The sequence below is a fragment of the Nerophis lumbriciformis genome, linkage group LG08, assembly GCF_033978685.3.
Source record: "Nerophis lumbriciformis linkage group LG08, RoL_Nlum_v2.1, whole genome shotgun sequence".
Lineage (NCBI taxonomy): Eukaryota > Metazoa > Chordata > Actinopteri > Syngnathiformes > Syngnathidae > Nerophis > Nerophis lumbriciformis.
This window is the reverse complement of record NC_084555.2, coordinates 28,334,659-28,361,375: the sequence shown is the minus strand read 5'-3', so window position 1 is coordinate 28,361,375 and position 26,717 is coordinate 28,334,659. Positions and strand designations below refer to the sequence as shown.

Below are 26,717 nucleotides of genomic sequence, written 5' to 3'. Positions count from 1 at the left end.
GGCATTGAGGGCAACTGGACTCTTGACTCTAACGAGCTGTCCTAGCTATTTTTTCAGGGCATTGAGGGCAACTGGACTCTTCACTCGAACGAGCTGTCCGAGCTATCTTTTCAGGGCATTGAGGGCAACTGGACTCTTGACTCGAACGAGCTGTCCTAGCTATTTTTTCAGGGCATTGAGGGCAACTGGACTCTTGACTCAAACGAGCTGTCCTAGCTTTTTTTTCCAGGGCATTGAGGGCAACTGGACTCTTCACTCTAACGAGCTGTCCTAGCTTTTTTTCAGGGCATTGAGGACAACTGGACCCTTGACTCGAACGAGCTGTCCTAGCTATTTTTTTCAGAGCATTGAGGGCAACTGGACTCTTGACTCAAATGAGCTGCCCCAGCTATTTTTCAGGGCATTGAGGGCAACTGGACTCTTGACTCGAACAAGCTGTCCTAGCTATTTTTTAAGGGCATTGAGCGCAACTGTACTCTTGACTCGAACGAGCTGTCCTAGCTATTTTTTCAGGGCATTGAGGGCAACTGGACTCTTGACTCGAACGAGCTGTCCTAGCTATTTTTTCAGGGCATTGAGGGCAATTGGACCCTTGACTCGAACGAGCTGTCCCAGCTATTTTTTCAGGGCATTGAGGGCAACTGGACTCTTGACTCGAACGAGCTGTCCTAGCTATTTTTTCAGGGCATTGAGGGCAACTGGACTCTTGACTCTAACGAGCTGTCCTACCTTTTTTTTTTCAGGGCATTGAGGGCTACTGGACTCTTGACTCTAACGAGCTGTCCTAGCTATTTTTTCAGGGCATTGAGGGCAACTGGACTCTTGACTCTAACGAGCTGTCCTAGCTTTTTTTCAGGGCATTGAGGGCAACTGGACTCTTGACTCGAACGAGCTGTCCTAGCTATTTTTTCAGGGCATTGAGGGCAACTGGACCCTTGACTCGAATGAGCTGTCCTAGCTAATTTTCCAGGGCATTGAGGGCAACTGGAGTCTTGACTCTAACGACCTGTCCTAGCTATTTTTTCCAGGGCATTGAGGGCAACTGGACTCTTGACTCGAACGAGCTGTCCTAGCTATTTTTTCAGGGCATTGAGGGCAACTGGACTCTTGGCTCTAACGAGCTGTCCTAGCTATTTTTTCAGGGCATTGAGGGCAACTGGACTCTTGACACGAACGAGCTGTCCGAGCTATTTTTTCAGGGCATTGAGGGCAACTGGACTCTTGACTCGAATGAGCTGTCCTAGCTATTTTTTCAGGGCATTGAGGGCAACTGGACCCTTGACTCGAACAAGCTGTCCTAGCTATTTTTTCAGGGCATTGAGGGCAACTGGACTCTTGACTCTAACGAGCTGTCCTAGCTTTTTTTCAGGGCATTGAGGGCAACTGGACTCTTGACTCGAACGAACTGTCCTAGCTATTTTTTCAGGGCATTGAGGGCAACTGGACCCTTGACTCGAATGAGCTGAGCTAGCTAATTTTCCAGGGCATTGAGGGCAACTGGAGTCTTGACTCTAACGAGCTGTCCTAGCTATTTTTTCCAGGGCATTGAGGGCAACTGGACTCTTGACTCGAACGAGCTGTCCTAGCTATTTTTTCAGGGCATTGAGGGCAACTGGACCCTTGACTCGAATGAGCTGTCCTAGCTAATTTTCCAGGGCATTGAGGGCAACTGGAGTCTTGACTCTAACGACCTGTCCTAGCTATTTTTTCCAGGGCATTGAGGGCAACTGGACTCTTGACTCGAACGAGCTGTCCTAGCTATTTTTTCAGGGCATTGAGGGCAACTGGACTCTTGGCTCTAACGAGCTGTCCTAGCTATTTTTTCAGGGCATTGAGGGCAACTGGACTCTTGACACGAACGAGCTGTCCGAGCTATTTTTTCAGGGCATTGAGGGCAACTGGACTCTTGACTCGAATGAGCTGTCCTAGCTATTTTTTCAGGGCATTGAGGGCAACTGGACCCTTGACTCGAACAAGCTGTCCTAGCTATTTTTTCAGGGCATTGAGGTCAACTGGACTCTTGACTCTAACGAGCTGTCCTAGCTTTTTCAGGGCATTGAGGGCAACTGGACTCTTGACTCGAACCAGCTGTCCTAACTATTTTTTCAGGGCATTGAGGGCAACTGGACTCTTGGCTCTAACGAGCTGTCCTAGCTATTTTTTCAGGGCATTGAGGGCAATTGGACTCTTGACTCGAACGAGCTGTCCTAGCTATTTTTTCAGGGCATTGAGGGCAACTGGACTCTTGGCTCTAACGAGCTGTCCCAGCTATTTTTTCAGGGCATTGGGGGCAACTGGACTCTTGACTCGAACGAGCTGTCCTAGTTATTTTTTCAGGGCATTGGGGGCAACTGGACTCTTGACTCTAACGAGCTGTCCGAGCTATTTTTTCAGGGCATTGAGGGCAATTGGACTCTTGATTCGAACGAGCTGTCCCAGCTATTTTTTTAGGGCATTGAGGGCAACTGGACTCTTGACTCGAACAAGCTGTCCTAGCTATTTTTTCAGGGCATTGAGGGCAACTGGACTCTTGACTCTAACGAGCTGTCCTAGCTATTTTTTCAGGGCATTGAGGGCAATTGGACTCTTGACTCGAACGAGCTGTCCCAGCTATTTGTTCAGGGCACTGAGGGCAACTGGACTCTTGACTCGAACGAGCTGTCCGAGCTATTTTTTCAGGGCAATGAGGGCAACTGGACTCTTGACTCGAACGAGCTGTCCCAGCTATTTTTTCAGGGCATTGAGGGCAACTGGACTCTTGACTCAAACGAGCTGTCCTAGCTTTTTTTTCAGGGCATTGAGGGCAACTGGACTCTTCACTCTAATGAGCTGTCCTAGCTTTTTTTCAGGGCATTGAGGACAACTGGACTCTTGACTTGAACGAGCTGTCCTAGCTATTTTTTCAGAGCATTGAGGGCAACTGGACTCTTGACTCAAATGAGCTGCCCCAGCTATTTTTCAGGGCATTGAGGGCAACTGGACTCTTGACTCGAACAAGCTGTCCTAGCTATTTTTTCAGGGCATTGAGCGCAACTGTACTCTTGACTCGAACGAGCTGTCCTAGCTATTTTTTCAGGGCATTGAGGGCAACTGGACTCTTGACTCGAACGAGCTGTCCTAGCTATTTTTTCAGGGCATTGAGGGCAATTGGACTCTTGACTCGAACGAGCTGTCCCAGCTATTTTTTCAGGGCATTGAGGGCAACTGGACTCTTGACTCGAACGAGCTGTCCTAGCTATTTTTTCAGGGCATTGAGGGCAACTGGACTCTTGACTTTAACGAGCTGTCCTACCTTTTTTTTTTCAGGGCATTGAGGGCTACTGGACTCTTGACTCTAACGAGCTGTCCTAGCTATTTTTTCAGGGCATTGAGGGCAACTGGACTCTTGACTCTAACGAGCTGTCCTAGCTTTTTTTCAGGGCATTGAGGGCAACTGGACTCTTGACTCGAACGAACTGTCCTAGCTATTTTTTCAGGGCATTGAGGGCAACTGGACCCTTGACTCGAATGAGCTGAGCTAGCTAATTTTCCAGGGCATTGAGGGCAACTGGAGTCTTGACTCTAACGAGCTGTCCTAGCTATTTTTTCCAGGGCATTGAGGGCAACTGGACTCTTGACTCGAACGAGCTGTCCTAGCTTTTTTTTCAGGGCATTGAGGGCAACTGGACTCTTGACTCTAATGAGCTGTCCTAGCTATCTTTTCCAGGGCATTGAGGGCAACTGGACCCTTGACTCGAACGAGCTGTCCTAGCTATTTTTTCAGGGCATTGAGGGCAAATGGACTCTTGACTCGAACGAGCTGTCCCAGCTATTTTTTCAGGGCATTGAGGGCAACTGGACTCTTGACTCGAACGAGCTGTCCTAGCTATTTTTTCAGGGCATTGAGGGCAACTGGACTCTTGACTCGAAAAAGCTGTCCTAGCTATTTTTTCAGGGCATTGAGGGCAACTGGACTCTTGACTCTAACGAGCTGTCCTAGCTTTTTTTCAGGGCATTGAGGGCAACTGGACTCTTGACTCGAACGAGCTGTCCTAGCTATTTTTTCAGGGCATTGAGGGCAACTGGACTCTTGACTCTAACGAGCTGTCCTAGTTTTTTTTTCCCAGGGCATTGAGGGCAACTGGACTCTTGACTCGAACGAGCTGTCCTAACTATTTTTTCAGGGCATTGAGGGCAACTGGACTCTTGACTCTAACGAGCTGTCCTAGCTATTTTTTCAGGGCATTGAGGGCAACTGGACTCTTCACTCGAACGAGCTGTCCGAGCTATCTTTTCAGGGCATTGAGGGCAACTGGACTCTTGACTCGAACGAGCTGTCCTAGCTATTTTTTCAGGGCATTGAGGGCAACTGGACTCTTGACTCAAACGAGCTGTCCTAGCTTTTTTTTCCAGGGCATTGAGGGCAACTGGACTCTTCACTCTAACGAGCTGTCCTAGCTTTTTTTCAGGGCATTGAGGACAACTGGACCCTTGACTCGAACGAGCTGTCCTAGCTATTTTTTTCAGAGCATTGAGGGCAACTGGACTCTTGACTCAAATGAGCTGCCCCAGCTATTTTTCAGGGCATTGAGGGCAACTGGACTCTTGACTCGAACAAGCTGTCCTAGCTATTTTTTAAGGGCATTGAGCGCAACTGTACTCTTGACTCGAACGAGCTGTCCTAGCTATTTTTTCAGGGCATTGAGGGCAACTGGACTCTTGACTCGAACGAGCTGTCCTAGCTATTTTTTCAGGGCATTGAGGGCAATTGGACCCTTGACTCGAACGAGCTGTCCCAGCTATTTTTTCAGGGCATTGAGGGCAACTGGACTCTTGACTCGAACGAGCTGTCCTAGCTATTTTTTCAGGGCATTGAGGGCAACTGGACTCTTGACTCTAACGAGCTGTCCTACCTTTTTTTTTTCAGGGCATTGAGGGCTACTGGACTCTTGACTCTAACGAGCTGTCCTAGCTATTTTTTCAGGGCATTGAGGGCAACTGGACTCTTGACTCTAACGAGCTGTCCTAGCTTTTTTTCAGGGCATTGAGGGCAACTGGACTCTTGACTCGAACGAGCTGTCCTAGCTATTTTTTCAGGGCATTGAGGGCAACTGGACCCTTGACTCGAATGAGCTGTCCTAGCTAATTTTCCAGGGCATTGAGGGCAACTGGAGTCTTGACTCTAACGACCTGTCCTAGCTATTTTTTCCAGGGCATTGAGGGCAACTGGACTCTTGACTCGAACGAGCTGTCCTAGCTATTTTTTCAGGGCATTGAGGGCAACTGGACTCTTGGCTCTAACGAGCTGTCCTAGCTATTTTTTCAGGGCATTGAGGGCAACTGGACTCTTGACACGAACGAGCTGTCCGAGCTATTTTTTCAGGGCATTGAGGGCAACTGGACTCTTGACTCGAATGAGCTGTCCTAGCTATTTTTTCAGGGCATTGAGGGCAACTGGACCCTTGACTCGAACAAGCTGTCCTAGCTATTTTTTCAGGGCATTGAGGGCAACTGGACTCTTGACTCTAACGAGCTGTCCTAGCTTTTTTTCAGGGCATTGAGGGCAACTGGACTCTTGACTCGAACGAACTGTCCTAGCTATTTTTTCAGGGCATTGAGGGCAACTGGACCCTTGACTCGAATGAGCTGAGCTAGCTAATTTTCCAGGGCATTGAGGGCAACTGGAGTCTTGACTCTAACGAGCTGTCCTAGCTATTTTTTCCAGGGCATTGAGGGCAACTGGACTCTTGACTCGAACGAGCTGTCCTAGCTATTTTTTCAGGGCATTGAGGGCAACTGGACCCTTGACTCGAATGAGCTGTCCTAGCTAATTTTCCAGGGCATTGAGGGCAACTGGAGTCTTGACTCTAACGACCTGTCCTAGCTATTTTTTCCAGGGCATTGAGGGCAACTGGACTCTTGACTCGAACGAGCTGTCCTAGCTATTTTTTCAGGGCATTGAGGGCAACTGGACTCTTGGCTCTAACGAGCTGTCCTAGCTATTTTTTCAGGGCATTGAGGGCAACTGGACTCTTGACACGAACGAGCTGTCCGAGCTATTTTTTCAGGGCATTGAGGGCAACTGGACTCTTGACTCGAATGAGCTGTCCTAGCTATTTTTTCAGGGCATTGAGGGCAACTGGACCCTTGACTCGAACAAGCTGTCCTAGCTATTTTTTCAGGGCATTGAGGTCAACTGGACTCTTGACTCTAACGAGCTGTCCTAGCTTTTTCAGGGCATTGAGGGCAACTGGACTCTTGACTCGAACCAGCTGTCCTAACTATTTTTTCAGGGCATTGAGGGCAACTGGACTCTTGGCTCTAACGAGCTGTCCTAGCTATTTTTTCAGGGCATTGAGGGCAATTGGACTCTTGACTCGAACGAGCTGTCCTAGCTATTTTTTCAGGGCATTGAGGGCAACTGGACTCTTGGCTCTAACGAGCTGTCCCAGCTATTTTTTCAGGGCATTGGGGGCAACTGGACTCTTGACTCGAACGAGCTGTCCTAGTTATTTTTTCAGGGCATTGGGGGCAACTGGACTCTTGACTCTAACGAGCTGTCCGAGCTATTTTTTCAGGGCATTGAGGGCAATTGGACTCTTGATTCGAACGAGCTGTCCCAGCTATTTTTTTAGGGCATTGAGGGCAACTGGACTCTTGACTCGAACAAGCTGTCCTAGCTATTTTTTCAGGGCATTGAGGGCAACTGGACTCTTGACTCTAACGAGCTGTCCTAGCTATTTTTTCAGGGCATTGAGGGCAATTGGACTCTTGACTCGAACGAGCTGTCCCAGCTATTTGTTCAGGGCACTGAGGGCAACTGGACTCTTGACTCGAACGAGCTGTCCGAGCTATTTTTTCAGGGCAATGAGGGCAACTGGACTCTTGACTCGAACGAGCTGTCCCAGCTATTTTTTCAGGGCATTGAGGGCAACTGGACTCTTGACTCAAACGAGCTGTCCTAGCTTTTTTTTCAGGGCATTGAGGGCAACTGGACTCTTCACTCTAATGAGCTGTCCTAGCTTTTTTTCAGGGCATTGAGGACAACTGGACTCTTGACTTGAACGAGCTGTCCTAGCTATTTTTTCAGAGCATTGAGGGCAACTGGACTCTTGACTCAAATGAGCTGCCCCAGCTATTTTTCAGGGCATTGAGGGCAACTGGACTCTTGACTCGAACAAGCTGTCCTAGCTATTTTTTCAGGGCATTGAGCGCAACTGTACTCTTGACTCGAACGAGCTGTCCTAGCTATTTTTTCAGGGCATTGAGGGCAACTGGACTCTTGACTCGAACGAGCTGTCCTAGCTATTTTTTCAGGGCATTGAGGGCAATTGGACTCTTGACTCGAACGAGCTGTCCCAGCTATTTTTTCAGGGCATTGAGGGCAACTGGACTCTTGACTCGAACGAGCTGTCCCAGCTATTTTTTCAGGGCATTGAGGGCAACTGGACTCTTGACTCAAACGAGCTGTCCTAGCTTTTTTTTCAGGGCATTGAGGGCAACTGGACTCTTCACTCTAACGAGCTGTCCTAGCTTTTTTTCAGGGCATTGAGGACAACTGGACCCTTGACTCGAACGAGCTGTCCTAGCTATTTTTTCAGAGCATTGAGGGCAACTGGACTCTTGACTCAAATGAGCTGCCCCAGCTATTTTTCAGGGCATTGAGGGCAATTGGACTCTTGACTCGAACAAGCTGTCCTAGCTATTTTTTAAGGGCATTGAGCGCAACTGTACTCTTGACTCGAACGAGCTGTCCTAGCTATTTTTTCAGGGCATTGAGGGCAACTGGACTCTTGACTCTTACGAGCTGTCCTAGCTATTTTTTCAGGGCATTGAGGGCAATTGGACCCTTGACTCGAACGAGCTGTCCCAGCTATTTTTTCAGGGCATTGAGGGCAACTGGACTCTTGACTCGAACGAGCTGTCCTAGCTATTTTTTCAGGGCATTGAGGGCAACTGGACTCTTGACTCTAACGAGCTGTCCTACCTTTTTTTTTTCCAGGGCATTGAGGGCTACTGGACTCTTGACTCTAACGAGCTGTCCTAGCTATTTTTTCAGGGCATTGAGGGCAACTGGACTCTTGACTCTAACGAGCTGTCCTAGCTTTTTTTCAGGGCATTGAGGGCAACTGGACTCTTGACTCGAACGAGCTGTCCTAGCTAATTTTCCAGGGCATTGAGGGCAACTGGAGTCTTGACTCTAACGACCTGTCCTAGCTATTTTTTCCAGGGCATTGAGGGCAACTGGACTCTTGACTCGAACGAGCTGTCCTAGCTATTTTTTCAGGGCATTGAGGGCAATTGGACCCTTGACTCGAACGAGCTGTTCCAGCTATTTTTTCAGGGCATTGAGGGCAACTGGACTCTTGACTCGAACGAGCTGTCTTAGCTATTTTTTCAGTGCATTGAGGGCATTTGGACTCTTGACTCTAACGAGCTGTCCTACCTTTTTATTTTCAGGGCATTGAGGGCTACTGGACTCTTGACTCTAACGAGCTGTCCTAGCTATTTTTTCAGGGCATTGAGGGCAACTGGACTCTTGACTCTAACGAGCTGTCCTAGCTTTTTTTCAGGGCATTGAGGGCAACTGGACTCTTGACTCTAACGACCTGTCCTAGCTATTTTTTCCAGGGCATTGAGGGCAACTGGACTCTTGACTCGAACGAGCTGTCCTAGCTTTTTTTTCAGGGCATTGAGGGCAACTGGACTCTTGACTCTAATGAGCTGTCCTAGCTATCTTTTCCAGGGCATTGAGGGCAACTGGACCCTTGACTCGAACGAGCTGTCCTAGCTATTTTTTCAGGGCATTGAGGGCAAATGGACTCTTGACTCGAACGAGCTGTCCCAGCTATTTTTTCAGGGCATTGAGGGCAACTGGACTCTTGACTCGAACGAGCTGTCCTAGCTATTTTTTCAGGGCATTGAGGGCAACTGGACTCTTGACTCGAAAAAGCTGTCCTAGCTATTTTTTCAGGGCATTGAGGGCAACTGGACTCTTGACTCTAACGAGCTGTCCTAGCTTTTTTTCAGGGCATTGAGGGCAACTGGACTCTTGACTCGAACGAGCTGTCCTAGTTTTTTTTTCCCAGGGCATTGAGGGCAACTGGACTCTTGACTCGAACGAGCTGTCCTAACTATTTTTTCAGGGCATTGAGGGCAACTGGACTCTTGACTCTAACGAGCTGTCCTAGCTATTTTTTCAGGGCATTGAGGGCAATTGGACTCTTGACTCGAACGAGCTGTCCCAGCTATTTTTTCAGGGCACTGAGGGCAACTGGACTCTTGACTCGAACGAGCTGTCCGAGCTATCTTTTCAGGGCATTGAGGGCAACTGGACTCTTGACTCGAACGAGCTGTCCTAGCTATTTTTTCAGGGCATTGAGGACAACTGGACCCTTGACTCGAACGAGCTGTCCTAGCTATTTTTTCAGAGCATTGAGGGCAACTGGACTCTTGACTCAAATGAGCTGCCCCAGCTATTTTTCAGGGCATTGAGGGCAACTGGACTCTTGACTCGAACAAGCTGTCCTAGCTATTTTTTAAGGGCATTGAGCGCAACTGTACTCTTGACTCGAACGAGCTGTCCTAGCTATTTTTTCAGGGCATTGAGGGCAACTGGACTCTTGACTCGAACGAGCTGTCCAACCTATTTTTTCAGGGCATTGAGGGCAATTGGACTCTTGACTCGAACGAGCTGTCCCAGCTATTTTTTCAGGGCATTGAGGGCAACTAGACTCTTGACTCGAACGAGCTGTCCTAGCTATTTTTTCAGGGCATTGAGGGCAACTGGACTCTTGACTCTAACGAGCTGTCCTACCTTTTTTTTTTCAGGGCATTGAGGGCTACTTGACTCTTGACCCGAACGAGCTGTCCCAGCTATTTTTTCAGGGCATTGAGGGCAACTGGACTCTTGACTCGAACGAGCTGTCCTAGCTATTTTTTCAGGGCATTGAGGGCAACAGGACTCTTCACTCTAACGAGCTGTCCTAGCTTTTTTTCAGGGCATTGAGGACAACTGGACCCTTGACTCGAACGAGATGTCCTAGCTATTTTTTCAGAGCATTGAGGGCAACTGGACTCTTGACTCAAATGAGCTGCCCCAGCTATTTTTCAGGGCATTGAGGGCAACTGGACTCTTGACTCGAACAAGCTGTCCTAGCTATTTTTTAAGGGCATTGAGCGCAACTGTACTCTTGACTCGAACGAGCTGTCCTAGCTATTTTTTCAGGGCATTGAGGGCAACTGGACTCTTGACTCGAACGAGCTGTCCTAGCTATTTTTTCAGGGCATTGAGGGCAATTGGACTCTTGACTCGAACGAGCTGTCCCAGCTATTTTTTCAGGGCATTGAGGGCAACTAGACTCTTGACTCGAACGAGCTGTCCTAGCTATTTTTTCAGGGCATTGAGGGCAACTGGACTCTTGACTCTAACGAGCTGTCCTACCTTTTTTTTTTCAGGGCATTGAGGGCTACTTGAGTCTTGACTCGAACGAGCTGTCCCAGCTATTTTTTCAGGGCATTGAGGGCAACTGGACTCTTGACTCGAACGAGCTGTCCTAGCTATTTTTTCAGGGCATTGAGGGCAACTGGACTCTTGACTCTAACGAGCTGTCCTACCTTTTTTTTTTCAGGGCATTGAGGGCTACTGGACTCTTGACTCTAACGAGCTGTCCTAGCTATTTTTTCAGGGCATTGAGGGCAACTGGACTCTTGACTCTAACGAGCTGTCCTACCTTTTTTTTTTCAGGGCATTGAGGGCTACTTGACTCTTGACTCGAACGAGCTGTCCCAGCTATTTTTTCAGGGCATTGAGGGCAACTGGACTCTTGACTCGAACGAGCTGTCCTAGCTATTTTTTCAGGGCATTGAGGGCAACTGGACTCTTGACTCTAACGAGCTGTCCTACCTTTTTTTTTCCAGGGCATTGAGGGCTACTGGACTCTTGACTCTAACGAGCTGTCCTAGCTTTTTTTCAGGGCATGGAGGGCAACTGGACTCTTGACTCGAACGAGCTGTCTTAGCTATTTTTTCAGGGCATTGAGGGCAACTGGACCCTTGACTCTAATGAGCTGTCCTAGCTGATTTTCCAGGGCATTGAGGGCAACTGGAGTCTTGACTCTAACGAGCTGTCCTAGCTATTTTTTCCAGGGCATTGAGGGCAACTAGACTCTTGACTCGAACGAGCTGTCCTAGCTTTTCTTCAGGGCATTGAGGGCAACTGGACACTTGACTCTAATGAGCTGTCCTAGCTATCTTTTCCAGGGCATTGAGGGCAACTGGACCCTTGACTCGAACGAGCTGTCCTAGCTATTTTTTCAGGGCATTGAGGGCAAATGGACTCTTGACTCGAACGAGCTGTCCCAGCTATTTTTTCAGGGCATTGAGGGCAACTGGACTCTTGACTCGAACGAGCTGTCCTAGCTATTTTTTCAGGGCATTGAGGGCAACTGGACTCTTGACTCGAAAAAGCTGTCCTAGCTATTTTTTCAGGGCATTGAGGGCAACTGGACTCTTGACTCTAACGAGCTGTCCTAGCTTTTTTTCAGGGCATTGAGGGCAACTGGACTCTTGACTCGAACGAGCTGTCCTAGCTATTTTTTCAGGGCATTGAGGGCAACTGGACTCTTGACTCTAAAGAGCTGTCCTAGTTTTTTTTTCCCAAGGCATTGAGGGCAACTGGACTCTTGACTCGAACGAGCTGTCCTAACTAGTTTTCAGGGCATTGAGGGCAACTGGACTCTTGACGCTAACGAGCTGTCCTAGCTATTTTTTCAGGGCATTGAGGGCAATTGGACTCTTGACTCGAACGAGCTGTCCCAGCTATTTTTTCAGGGCACTGAGGGCAACTGGACTCTTGACTCGAACGAGCTGTCCGAGCTATCTTTTCAGGGCATTGAGGGCAACTGGACTCTTGACTCGAACGAGCTGTCCTAGCTATTTTTTCAGGGCATTGAGGGCAACTGGACTCTTCACTCTAACGAGCTGTCCTAGCTTTTTTTTAGGGCATTGAGGTCAACTGGACCCTTGACTCGAACGAGCTGTCCTAGCTCTTTTTTCAGAGCATTGAGGGCAACTGGACTCTTGACTCAAATGAGCTGCCCCAGCTATTTTTCAGGGCATTGAGGGCAACTGGACTCTTGACTCGAACAAGCTGTCCTAGCTATTTTTTAAGGGCATTGAGCGCAACTGTACTCTTGACTCGAACGAGCTGTCCTAGCTATTTTTTCAGGGCATTGAGGGCAACTGGACTCTTGACTCGAACGAGCTGTCTTAGCTATTTTTTCAGGGCATTGAGGGCAATTGGACTCTTGACTCGAACGAGCTGTCCCAGCTATTTTTTCAGGGCATTGAGGGCAACTGGACTCTTGACTCGAACGAGCTGTCCTAGCTATTTTTTCAGGGCATTGAGGGCAACTGGACTCTTGACTCTAACGAGTTGTCCTACCTTTTTTTTTTCAGGGCATTGAGGGCTACTGGACTCTTGACTCTAACGAGCTGTCCTAGCTATTTTTTCAGGGCATTGAGGGCAACTGGACTTTTGACTCTAACGAGCTGTCCTAGCTTTTTTTCAGGGCATTGAGGGCAACTGGACTCTTGACTCGAACGAGCTGTCCCAGCTATTTTTACAGGGCATTGAGGGCAACTGGACTCTTGACTCGAATGAGCTGTCCTAGCTAATTTTCCAGGGCATTGAGGGCAACTGGACTCTTGACTCTAACGAGCTGTCCTAGCTATTTTTTCCAGGGCATTGAGGGCAACTGGACTCTTGACTCGAACGAGCTGTCCTAGCTTTTTTTTCAGGGCATTGAGGGCAACTGGACTCTTGACTCTAACGAGCTGTCCTAGCTATCTTTTCCAGGGCATTGAGGGCAACTGGACCCTTGACTCGAACGAGCTGTCCTAGCTATTTTTTCAGGGCATTGAAGGCAACTGGACTCTTTACTCGAACGAGCTGTCACAGCTATTTTTTCAAGGCATTGAGGGCAACTGGACTCTTGACTCTAACGAGCTGTCCTAGCTTTTTTTTCAGGGCATTGAGGGCAACTGGACTCTTGACTCGAACGAGCTGTCCTAGGTATTTTTTCAGGGCATTGAGGGCAACTGGACTCTTGACTCGAACGAGCTGTCCTAGCTTTTTTTCAGGACATTGAGGGCAACTGGACTCTTGACTCGAACGAGCTGTCCTAGCTATTTTTTCAGGGCATTGAGGGCAACTGGACTCTTGACTCTAACGAGCTGTCCTAGTTTTTTTTTCCAGGGCATTGAGGGCAACTGGACACTTGACTCGAACGAGCTGTCCTAGCTTTTTTTTCAGGGCATTGAGGGCAACTGGACTCTTGACTCGAACGAGCTGTCCTTGCTATTTTTTCAGGGCATTGAGGGCAACTGGACTCTTGACTCTAACGAGCTGTCCTAGCTATTTTTTCAGGGCATTGAGGGCAATTGGACTCTTGACTCGAATGAGCTGTCCCAGCTATTTTTTCAGGGCACTGAGGGCAACTGGACTCTTGACTCGAACAAGTTGTCTGAGCTTTTTTTTTCAGGGCATTGAGGGCAACTGGACTCTTGACTTGAACGAGCTGTCCTAGCTATTTTTTCAGGGCATTGAGGGAAACTGGACTCTTGACTCGAACGAGCTGTCCTAGCTTTTTTTTCCAGGGCATTGAGGGCAACTGGACTCTTCACTCTAACGAGCTGTCCTAGCTTTTTTTCAGGGCATTGAGGACAACTGGACTCTTGACTCGAACGAGCTGTCCTAGTTATTTTTTCAGAGCATTGAGGGCAACTGGACTCTTGACTCGAATGAGCTGCCCCAGCGATTTTTCAGGGCATTGAGGGCAACTGGACTCTTGACTCGAACTAGCTGTCCCAGCTATTTTTTCAGGGCATTGAGAGCAACTGGACTCTTGACTCGAACGATCTGTCCTAGGTATTTTTTCAAGGCATTGAGGGCAACTGGACTCTTGACTCGAACGAGCTGTCCTAGCTATTTTATTAGGGCATTGAGGGCAACTGGACTCTTGACTCGAATGAGCTGTCCTAGCTATTTTATTAGGGCATTGAGGGCAACTGGACTCTTGACTCTAACGAGCTGTCCTAGTTTTTTTTTCCCAGGGCATTGAGGGCAACTGGACTCTTGACTCGAACGAGCTGTCCTAACTATTTTTTCAGGGCATTGAGGGCAACTGGACTCTTGACGCTAACGAGCTGTCCTAGCTATTTTTTCAGGGCATTGAGGGCAATTGGACTCTTGACTCGAACGAGCTGTCCCAGCTATTTTTTCAGGGCACTGAGGGCAACTGGACTCTTGACTCGAACGAGCTGTCCGAGCTATCTTTTCAGGGCATTGAGGGCAACTGGACTCTTGACTCGAACGAGCTGTCCTAGCTATTTTTTCAGGGCATTGAGGGCAACTGGACTCTTGACTCAAACGAGCTGTCCTAGCTTTTTTTTCAGGGCATTGAGGGCAACTGGACTCTTCACTCTAACGAGCTGTCCTAGCTTTTTTTTAGGGCATTGAGGACAACTGGACCCTTGACTCGAACGAGCTGTCCTAGCTATTTTTTCAGAGCATTGAGGGCAACTGGACTCTTGACTCAAATGAGCTGCCCCAGCTATTTTTCAGGGCATTGAGGGCAACTGGACTCTTGACTCGAACAAGCTGTCCTAGCTATTTTTTAAGGGCATTGAGCGCAACTGTACTCTTGACTCGAACGAGCTGTCCTAGCTATTTTTTCAGGGCATTGAGGGCAACTGGACTCTTGACTCGAACGAGCTGTCTTAGCTATTTTTTCAGGGCATTGAGGGCAATTGGACTCTTGACTCGAACGAGCTGTCCCAGCTATTTTTTCAGGGCATTGAGGGCAACTGAACTCTTGACTCGAACGAGCTGTCCTAGCTATTTTTTCAGGGCATTGAGGGCAACTGGACTCTTGACTCTAACGAGCTGTCCTACCTTTTTTTTCAGGGCATTGAGGGCTACTGGACTCTTGACTCTAACGAGCTGTCCTAGCTATTTTTTCAGGGCATTGAGGGCAACTGGACTCTTGACTCTAACGAGCTGTCCTAGCTTTTTTTCAGGGCATTGAGGGCAACTGGACTCTTGACTCGAACGAGCTGTCCCAGCTATTTTTTCAGGGCATTGAGGGCAACTGGACTCTTGACTCGAATGAGCTGTCCTAGCTAATTTTCCAGGGCATTGAGGGCAACTGGACTCTTGACTATAACGAGCTGTCCTAGCTATTTTTTCCAGGGCATTGAGGGCAACTGGACTCTTGACTCGAACGAGCTGTCCTAGCTTTTTTTTCAGGGCATTGAGGGCAACTGGACTCTTGACTCTAACGAGCTGTCCTAGCTATCTTTTCCAGGGCATTGAGGGCAACTGGACCCTTGACTCGAACGAGTTGTCCTAGCTATTTTTTCAGGGCATTGAAGGCAACTGGACTCTTTACTCGAACGAGCTGTCCCAGCTATTTTTTCAAGGCATTGAGGGCAACTGGACTCTTGACTCTTACGAGCTGTCCTAGCTTTTTTTTCAGGGCATTGAGGGCAACTGGACTCTTGACTCGAACGAGCTGTCCTAGCTATTTTTTCAGGGCATTGAGGGCAACTGGACTCTTGACTCGAACGAGCTGTGTTAGCTTTTTTTCAGGGCATTGAGGGCAACTGGACTCTTGACTCGAACGAGCTGTCCTAGCTATTTTTTCAGGGCATTGAGGGCAACTGGACTCTTGACGCTAACGAGCTGTCCTAGTTTTTTTTTCCAGGGCATTGAGGGCAACTGGACTCTTGACTCGAACGAGCTGTCCTAGCTTTTTTTTCAGGGCATTGAGGGCAACTGGACTCTTGACTCGAACGAGCTGTCCTTGCTATTTTTTCAGGGCATTGAGGGCAACTGGACTCTTGACTCTAACGAGCTGTCCTAGCTATTTTTTCAGGGCATTGAGGGCAATTGGACTCTTGACTCGAATGAGCTGTCCCAGCTATTTTTTCAGGGCACTGAGGGCAACTGGACTCTTGACTCGAACGAGTTGTCTGAGCTATTTTTTCAGGGCATTGAGGGCAACTGGACTCTTGACTCGAACGAGCTGTCCTAGCTATTTTTTCAGGGCATTGAGGGAAACTGGACTCTTGACTCGAACGAGCTGTCCTAGCTTTTTTTTCCAGGGCATTGAGGGCAACTGGACTCTTCACTCTAACGAGCTGTCCTAGCTTTTTTTCAGGGCATTGAGGACAACTGGACTCTTGACTCGAACGAGCTGTCCTAGCTATTTTTTCAGAGCATTGAGGGCAACTGGACTCTTGACTCGAATGAGCTGCCCCAGCGATTTTTCAGGGCATTGAGGGCAACTGGACTCTTGACTCGAACGAGCTGTCCCAGCTATTTTTTCAGGGCATTGAGAGCAACTGGACTCTTGACTCGAACGATCTGTCCTAGCTATTTTTTCAAGGCATTGAGGGCAACTGGACTCTTGACTCGAACGAGCTGTCCTAGCTATTTTATTAGGGCATTGAGGGCAACTGGACTCTTGACTCGAATGAGCTGTCCTTGCTATTTTTTCAGGGCATTGAGGGCAACTGGACTCTTGACTCGAACGAGCTGTCCTAGCTACTTTTTCAGGGCATTGAGGGCAACTGGATTCTTGACTCTAACGAGCTGTCCTAGCTATTTGTTGAGCACTAGACTGCACACTCAAGCTATCCTTTCTAGTCCTAAAGCTCCCAAAAACGATTCCCGGGCGCGGCCACCGCTGCTGCTCACTGTTCCCCTCACCTCCCAGGGGGTGATCAACGGTGATGGGTCAAATGCAGAGAATATTTTCGCCACACCTAGTGTGTGTGTGACAATTATTGGTACCTTAGGCTTGACTAAACTACAGTTGTCATATCTAGTCTTTGAGGTCTATACTAGACTAGACTGGCGGTACTTTATCTACCCTTTGAGCTTTAAACTAGACACCACTAGATCTGTCCTACCTAGTCTTTGAGCTGGAGTCTAGACTAGAGCTTTTCTATCCAGCCTTTGAGCTATTGACTACACTTTAGCTGTCCATTCTAGTCTTTGAGTTATGGGCTAGACTGGAGCTGTTCTATCTAGTATTTGAGCTATGGACTTGAGGCATCATATTTAGTCTATGAGGTCTCTCGACCTGATTAGGTCAGAGCTGTCCTATCTAGGCTTTGAGCGCTACAGTTTACGACACTAGGCGAGTGCTGTCCTATCTAGGCTTTGAGCTCTACAGTATAGTACAGTAGGCTAGAGTTTACATATTTAGTCTTTGAACTCTAGACCGGACTAGGCAAAATCTGTCCTATCTGGGCTTTGAGCACTATACTAGACTAGGCTATAGCTGTCCTATATACTCTTTGAGCTCTTAACTAGATTACACTAAATCTGTCCTATATACTCTGTGAGCTATAGACTAGACTAGAGCTGTCCTATCTAGTCTTTGATCTATAGACCGCTATGGAGGGGTTCTATCTAGTCTTTGAGCTCTGGACTTATGCTGTCTTATTAAAGTTACCTGACTATGCTTTAGCTGTCTTACCTAAGCTTTGAGCTATAGACTAGAATAAAGCTGTCCTATCTTTTATCTGAGCTTTAGTGCTATCATACCTTGGTTGTGAGCGCCACATCTCTATGACTAGGACTAAAGTCGTCCTATTTAGTCTTTGAGCTTTAGAATAGAGTTTTCTTATCTAGTTTTTGAGCCTTCACTATAGCTATAAATAATTGATAAATGGGTTGTACTTGTATAGCGCTTTTCTACCTTCAAGGTACTCAAAGAGCTTTGACACTACTTCCACATTTACCCATTCACACACACATTCACACACCGATGGAGGGAGCTGCCATGCAAGGCGCTAACCAGCACCCATCAGGAGCAAGGGTGAAGTGTCTTGCTCAGGACACAACGGACATGACGAGGTTGGTACTCCTATCTAGTCTTTCATCTGTAGACTAGAGTGACCGCCCTGAGATCGGTAGGTCGTGAGTTCAAACCCTGGCCGAGTCATACCAAAGACTATACAAATGGGACCCATTACCTCCCTGCTTGGCACCCAGCATCAAGGGTTGGAATTGGGCAATTCATCACCAAAATGATTCCCGAGTGAGGCCACCGCTGCTGCTCACTGCTCCCCTCACCTCCCAGGGGGTGGAACTAGGGGATGGGTCAAACACAGAGAGTAATTTCACTATACCTAGTGTGTGTGTGACTATCAGTGGTACCGGTACTTAACTTAGAGCTGTCCTATTTAGTCTCAGAGCTATATCCTCCACTATAGCTGTCCTATCTAGTATTTAAGTCAGGGGTCGGGAACCTTTTTGGTTGAGAGAGCCATGAAAGCCAAATATTTTAAAATGTATTTCCATGAGAGTCATATAATATTTTTTAACACTGAATACAACTAAATGCGTGCATTTTTAAGTAAGACCAACATTTTTAGAGTATAATAAGTCTCTTTTTCTTTTTAATAACATTGTTATTCTGAAACTAACCAATAACAAATAACATACTTCTTACCATTAACTTCTTGAACAGGTGCGGTAGAAAACGGATGGATGGATTACAATGCATTAGAATGTTTAATATTTTGAACGTTATTTTCAACACTGTGATTACCAGCAGAATTATTCTTTACTTATCGTGTTAAGCAATGTCAGCTAAGATTTATCTGAGAGCCAGATGCAGTCATCAAAAGAGCCACATCTGGCTTGAGAGCCATAGGTTCCCTACCCCTGATTTAAGCTGTAGAACAAAGCTGTCCTATCTACTCTTTTTTAGCATAAAATTGATGAAGAGTGCTAGGATGAGATGCGAAACATCTTCGAAGACAACTTGAATTGTCCAGTTGCCATCAATTCAATGCCCTGCTACTACAGCATTCATTCAATTTGTTTATGAACACTGGAAAAACAATCCTTCATTTACATAATTACATCATTTATTAATCAATAATGCTACTCTTTATTCCCTTTCAAAGCTCAGTGGAATATTTCCATTTGACGTTTTTGCAAAAACCAGCCAGATAGTCCCTTAATTCCCTGAAACAAAACCTCCATGAGAGTCCCAGGTATCAGCGCCCGTTAATGATTGACTTGAGGCACACCATCATCCTGCTAGTGGACACTTTAACTGCTCTTGTGCCACGTTTCCACCACTAAATGTTTGTGGTCCCACTTTCATGCAGTGTTAGTAGCACCGTGAGGGGTGGTGTTCGTGTCAGGGTGGGTTTCGAACTGGCGTTCAAAAAAGAACCGTTGGAATTCTTTGGTAACAGGCAGATAAGAGTGTCTCTGACCCTTTTAGTGCAGCTTTATAAGAATGTGGCTGTGCAAACATCATCTCCCCTTTAGATAAATTTGGCCCCTTTGCTTTGTGTAAAATGAATTCATGTTTTTTTTCTCTTTTCCAGAAGACCCGTTGATGAGCGTGAAATGAGTCTGGGGCTCATTGACAGTTCAAGATGGAGAGCAAACTGAGATTAGACCGGGTTAATTAATTGTGGCCTTGGCAAAATGTCTTCCCATCCCGTGGAAGACTTGCTCTGTTTATTATCTTCCTGCCAATCACTACCTAAATGACATTTTCAAACTTTAATCAGTGCTTTCCATACATTCATTTACTCGTGGCGGACATATTATTTTCCACAGAGTTTGGTGACTAAAAATAAATTTTATGTTTTATGTCAATTTTGTTCCGTTAAGATGTTATTTCTGAAAAGTTTGTACAAGTTCAAAATGATCACAATGCTAATTTACGTTAGCCTGTCAATACGATTGTCCATTATAAGTTAGCAAAAAGCTAACAGCATACAATTCAGCCTTTATCCTGTAAAGCAGGGGTCCCCACAATTTTTGACTCGGGGGCCGAATTGGGTTAAAAAAATTTGGCCGGGGGCCAGGCTGTATATATATATATATATATATATATATATATATATATATATATATATATATATATATATATATATATATATATATATACATTGTCTTTATAATCCGTTTTGTCATTTAACATCAATTAACATTGATGTTCATCAACATTTAACATTGTCACGTTATCGATGGGAACATTTATTTTTAGACAATATGATTTGCCTGAGCGGCTAGGAGACACCAAGAGTAACAAGCGGTAGAAAATGGATTAGAAAGGAAAGATTAAAAAAAATAAAAAAAATAAATAGAAAATAAAAAAATATATATATATTTTTTCTACTTGGGACGTCCTGTGGGCTGGATTTTGGATGCTGGGGGGCCGGATCCGGCCCGCGGGCCGTAGTTTGGGGACCCCTGCTGTAAAGTATAGTTAAACTGTGTTGATGATACTAACCTGGATTGTTAATTCAACATGCTTCCTACTTGTATGTGCATTTAGGGCCTGATTTACTAAGATCCAAATACTACGCGCTAAAGAGCATGTGCAATCTATAAAATAGTGTTTACTATTAGTGATCGTGTTGCATGCAATTTAGTAAGACTGCGTGTACAATTGTAAAGTGGTGAAGACCTCTTTATTTCAATGAGGAATTTGTTTGTACTGTATGGGGCATCGCCACAGAGACACTTACTGCACATTTATTTTCTCATGCTCCAACCTGTGGTATTTTCCTGTTTTCAGCAACAGCAAACATGTACTTCATTTTATGGGCAAAGCATCTACATTGAAACTTAACCACCAAAAGTGCGCTCTTTAGAGAGAGGGGCACTTACTCCCCTCAAAACACGAAAAAATGCATACTTAAAGAGGTGTTTTTTCATATTAAAAATATTTAAATATTATTAATTTTATGTGGAAAAATGAACATCATCTAAAAAGGACACCAAAACACATCAATTGAATTTGTTTTAATCAGCCCCTCAAATCATCTAGCGGCTATGACATTATAAAAGGATGTTGCTGAATAGACAATGTTTCAAATGTTTTATTTCTGACCGTCCAAAATGTTGATACACATGTAGGATGGAGGATTCTCTGTCCATCGTCTGTCTGATTCAGCAGCCGTATGTGAAACTGTTCGTTTGCACGTTCTTCCCACAAGTGCAAAATAAAACAGTGCTCACAAAACGGTGATGAGTGTTGATAAATCACATAGCGTGTGCTAAATAATTATATTTGCATCTTTTCCTCCCAGTATTGCGGGCGTTTTGATGATGAGCATATATTTTGCATATTAATGAAGACAGAGAGGCAAAATTGTTTGCACGCATTATTCTGCTTACTTAACAGACGCAATCCACTTTGCACATGTTTAGTAGATTAGCTTTGCGTGCGGGATCAGGTTTGTACTGTCAGGACTTGGACTACGGTGTGGTTTGTTTTCCCGTGGTGCAAAGCGACTGGACCGGACACGACGTGAAGGTAATGACATCTTTTAATTTTTCTATCAAAAGGTGAAAACAAAAGGCGGGGAACAAACTTGGCTAATAAAACAAAACTAGCACAAAGGCATAACTATGGACATAAAACAAAATTTGCAAACTATAGCATGAATAAAGAAAACTTACTTGGAAAGAGAAAAGAGCATGAAAAAGAGCAGCATGGATAACAAGGGTGCGTAGAGGGTGATGTCGCCAGGCTGACTTCCTGGCAACAGTGGGCTTAAATAATACAGACATGATTTGTGACAGGTGCGCGAGTGCAAAACGTGAGACAGGTGAAACTAATGAGTAGTCATGGTGACAAGGCAAGGGAGTGAAAGCAGGAACTAAAAAGTGTCCAAAAACCAAGCAGAACATAACTAAACAAAAACATGATCAACAGACATGACATAGACACGTTTTAGTACACGCAAACCTTGAGTCAATCAGGCCCTAAATGCATCATGTACTTTTCTTAAATGTATAATAACTTTATTGAGACTTTCAATAAACAATCTCAAGTTGGAAGTTTGAGGGCAGGATCAAATATGTAAATAAACAAAGTACAAATTGCAGGCTGTGTTACATTGTACAATTCACAATAACAATTGAAAAATACAGCAAAACAATATAATACTACTAGGAAACATTGTGTTGATATTAATAACTTGTCTTTAAATATACAGGTAAAAGCCAGTAAATTAGAATATTTTGAAAAACTTGATTTATTTCAGTAATTGCATTCAAAAGGTGTAACTTGTACATTATATTTATTCATTGCACACAGACTGATGCATTCAAATGTTTATTTCATTTAATTTTGATGATTTGAAGTGGCAACAAATGAAAATCCAAAATTCCGTGTGTCACAAAATTAGAATATTACTTAAGGCTAATACAAAAAAGGGATTTTTAGAAATGTTGGCCAACTGAAAAGTATGAAAATGAAAAATATGAGCATGTACAATACTCAATACTTGGTTGGAGCTCCTTTTGCCTCAATTACTGCGTTAATGTGGCGTGGCATGGAGTCGATGAGTTTCTGGCACTGCTCAGGTGTTATGAGAGCCCAGGTTGCTCTGATAGTGGCCTTCAACTCTTCTGCGTTTTTGGGTCTGGCATTCTGCATCTTCCTTTTCACAATACCCCACAGATTTTCTATGGGGCTAAGGTCAGGGGAGTTGGCGGGCCAATTTAGAACAGAAATACCATGGTCCGTAAACCAGGTACGGGTAGATTTTGCGCTGTGTGCAGGCGCCAAGTCCTGTTGGAACTTGAAATCTCCATCTCCATAGAGCAGGTCAGCAGCAGGAAGCATGAAGTGCTCTAAAACTTGCTGGTAGACGGCTGCGTTGACCCTGGATCTCAGGAAACAAAGTGGACCGACACCAGCAGATGACATGGCACCCCAAACCATCACTGATGGTGGAAACTATACACTAGACTTCAGGCAACGTGGATCCTGTGCCTCTCCTGTCTTCCTCCAGACTCTGGGACCTCGATTTCCAAAGGAAATGCAAAATTTGCATGGTTGGGTGATGGTTTGGGGTGCCATGTCATCTGCTGGTGTCGGTCCACTCTGTTTCCTGAGATCCAGGGTCAACGCAGCCGTCTACCAGCAAGTTTTAGAGCACTTCATGCTTCCTGCTGCTGACCTGCTCTATGGAGATGGAGATTTCAAGTTCCAACAGGACTTGGCGCCTGCACACAGCGCAAAATCTACCCGTGCCTGGTTTACGGACCATTGTATTTCTGTTCTAAATTGGCCCGCCAACTCCCCTGACCTTAGCCCCATAGAAAATCTGTGGGGTATTGTGAAAAGGAAGATGCAGAATGCCAGACCCAAAAACGCAGAAGAGTTGAAGGCCACTATCAGAGCAACCTGGGCTCTCATAACACCTGAGCAGTGCCAGAAACTCATCGACTCCATGCCACGCCGCATTAACGCAGTAATTGAGGCAAAAGGAGCTCCAACTAAGTATTGAGTATTGTACATGCTCATATTTTTCATTTTCATACTTTGCAGTTGGCCAACATTTCTAAAAATCCCTTTTTTGTATTAGCCTTAAGTAATATTCTAATTTTGTGACACACGGAATTTTGGATTTTCATTTGTTGCCACTTCAAATCATCAAAATTAAATGAAATAAACACTTGAATGCATCAGTCTGTGTGCAATGAATAAATATAATGTACAAGTTACACCTTTTGAATGCAATTACTGAAATAAATCAAGTTTTTCAAAATATTATAATTTACTGGCTTTTACCTGTATGTATACATTTTTTTTAGCCTTTAGAAAAAAACAAAACATAAATCATGGCCAAATATGCAAATTAATGATGCCGGCCACGCCCCCACCACCACAAATAAGTAAACCCTGCTTTTGAATTTATTTTGCACTTTTATTAACATGTATTGTCTTGTCATCTTGTTCCACTAGTTCAGGAATTATTTGGTGTAAGAAGTGATGAAAATCATTTGAACTTTTAGATGCCTGTTCAGAATACTATTAATAAAAATAGTAGGCCTTAAAGTTGTGACATATGACCCCAGTTAAGTCATGCAGAAAGGATAAAAAGGGTGCAGCCAGGGTGTCCAAAAAGTGTAGAAGTCATAAAAAAGTACAACTTGACCAATTGAGTGATTTTTATTTTTTATTTCGAGGAAAACATTCGTTCTAAGACCCATCCATCCATCCATCCATTTTCTACCGCTTATTCTCTTTGGGGTGGCGGGGGGCGCTACAATCGTTCTAAGACCCAGAAATACAAATACAATTTTCATGCGTTTCGAAAATGTGTTTATCTATTTTGTATGCAGAGTCCTTTATAGTAGACAAATGAATAATTCCACAATTTCAAAGAGAAATGAGACATTTTCCCCCAAAAATGCTTACAATATAAAGCAGTTTATAGAGCGACTTGCATGCAGTATAAACCCCCCCCCCCATGAAGAATAGTGTTATACATCTGATGGCACTTTCCTTTAATGACAATTAAGAATGGTACTAAGCAGTTCTTCTTCTTCATGCATTTGTTGCTTCAACCATCTTCATCACGTCTTTGTATTTTCTTGATACAGTTATAGAAATATATATTGACAATTTGTAACAAAAAAGGAAACATGTAAGAAGAATGGGCATTATTGCGCCTCAACTCTTTCAGTCAATATCCACAACTGAAAGTGGCTTTTGATTCAATGACCAAAACAAATAACTGAATCGTGCTTAAAAACACTCAATTTCTATATATGAAAACACAATACATGCATGGATAAATGCAATGACTTACCTCTCTTTGCCCATAAAACATGCTGGTCAGCATGGCAGCCATTTTGAGAAGACAGTTCTCTTTCCTACAACGTTGGTATCGGTTTGTTTACTTTATAAAAACAATTTTCGGACATGTTTGATAAGTTACATTGAGGAACATTAGATTTAGGTGTGCACATTACACCCGTCCGAAAAGAGAGTGGGAAGAAGCAGAGTTAATTCAAGCAGACTTTTTGTCTTTTATTGATAATTTATTTGCACCACAAGTTTAACACTTAATGTTTCTAAATGTCACCATTTTTAATATGGAGAGAAAGTAATAGGGAATGTGTTGTAATAATTTAATAGAAATGATGAAAGAACATCAAGAAGGAAGGAAAAACGTATCGAAAAAAAACAATACAAACTAAAGTACAAATTGACCAAAAGAGTATTTAGCTGAGTAATTGATAAAGAAAAGAAAAAAAAGTGTTTAAAAGTAAGAAAAAACATATTTTTTATGGTTTTATTTGCTATGGTCTGGATAGCCTGCTGATCCTGAGCCGGAGCGGGATGGATGGATATATATATATATATATACAATATCTGGGTATTTTTTCCAATAATGTTTATACTGTAAACCTTGAGTTGTTAAAGTTTAAGTGCACCTCTCTCCTCAAGTGTGCATGTGAGTGTGTATGAGTGGATGTGTGATTGTATGAAGGCTTTGCGTGAGCAAAGTATGACTGTTAAATGTGATTTTAACTGTAAAATTCAACAAAAATATTTGCAAAAAAAAAAAAAGAAAACACATATTTCCGTAAAGAATAAGTGTAACAAAAAAAACAAAAAACAATTACAAATACATTAATAATTACCTAAAATCTGTCAAAAATAAATGAATTAATAATAGGTAGAAAATAAAACCGGATTACACGAAGTAAGATACAGCAGTTCATGTATTAAAGCATAATGGCAAGGCCGCACTACGGTGGCCTGGAAGCACAAAACACTTTATCATTTTATAAAGCAAATGACAATTACAGATCAGCCAATCATCATGATTGACTGATTTAGCTGTCAATCTGGGATGTGGGACATTCCATTTAAAGTTTATGAAATTGTAAGTTGTTTCGGCTTTTGTTTTAGTGTTTTCTGAAATCGCAACGTTTCACATTTTGTCTTTTGGTATTGTGTTTGCGAAAACTGTAAACTGTTTTGTCTTTTGTTTTCGTCTAGTCCAGGGGTCGGGAACCTTTTTGGCTGATGTAGCCATGAAAGCCAAATATTTTAAAATGTATTTCCGTGATAGCCATATTATTATTTTTTAACACTGACTACAACTAAAGGCGTGCATTTTTAAGTAAGACCAACATTTTTTGAGTACAATAAGTCTCTTATTCTTTTTAATAACATTGTTATTCTGAAGCTAACCAATAATAAATAAAATACTTCTTACCATTAATGTGACTTCTTGAACAGGTGCGGTAGAAAACGGATGGATGGATTAAAATGCATGAGATGTTTTATATTTTGAACGTTATTTTTAACACTGTGATTACCAGCTGAATTATTCATTACTTATCGTGTTAAGCAATGTCAGCTAAGATTTATCTGAGAGCCAGATGCAGCCATCAAAAGAGCCACATCTGGCTCGAGAGTCATAGGTTCCCTACCCCTGGTCTAGTGTTTTGAAACCTACAAGCCACAGTACCACACCTGGCTAGATTGGGGCCCTAAGCAAAAGTTAATTTTAATGCCCCACTTTTTTATTTATGGCTCCAGCACCCCCCCCCCCCCCTGCTATCCCGAAAGGACAAGCGGTAGAAAATGGATGGATGGATGCAATTATTTTATTATTTTATCTTTTTTAAATCAAACTTGAATTTTATTAGATGCATGTTTTGTACGAAAATGAATTCAAGGGAAATAAACTGTTCAATATTTTTTTTTGTATGTGCAAAATAACACATCTAACAAAAGTAAATATACATTTGTAAATATTCCTGACACATCTCCGACTGAGATGCAAACCTAGTATGATCAAGTCAACACTCACGCTGAGCACCATGGGGAACACTGACAATGTAATGTGTAGGGAATATTTGCCATCCTATCATT

General features: G+C 44.5%; 1 long non-coding RNA gene across 1 annotated transcript in view; it reads left to right on the top strand.

Moving 5' to 3' along the window:
- LOC133611276 (uncharacterized) overlaps positions 1-19,643 on the top strand; it is a 42,951-nt gene extending 23,308 nt beyond the window's left edge. Inside the window, exon 3 of the long non-coding RNA XR_009815969.2 lies at positions 19,399-19,643. This is a non-coding gene — a long non-coding RNA (uncharacterized lncRNA). The remainder of the gene's footprint in view (positions 1-19,398) is intronic.
- The last annotated feature ends 7,074 nt before the right edge of the window (positions 19,644-26,717 follow it).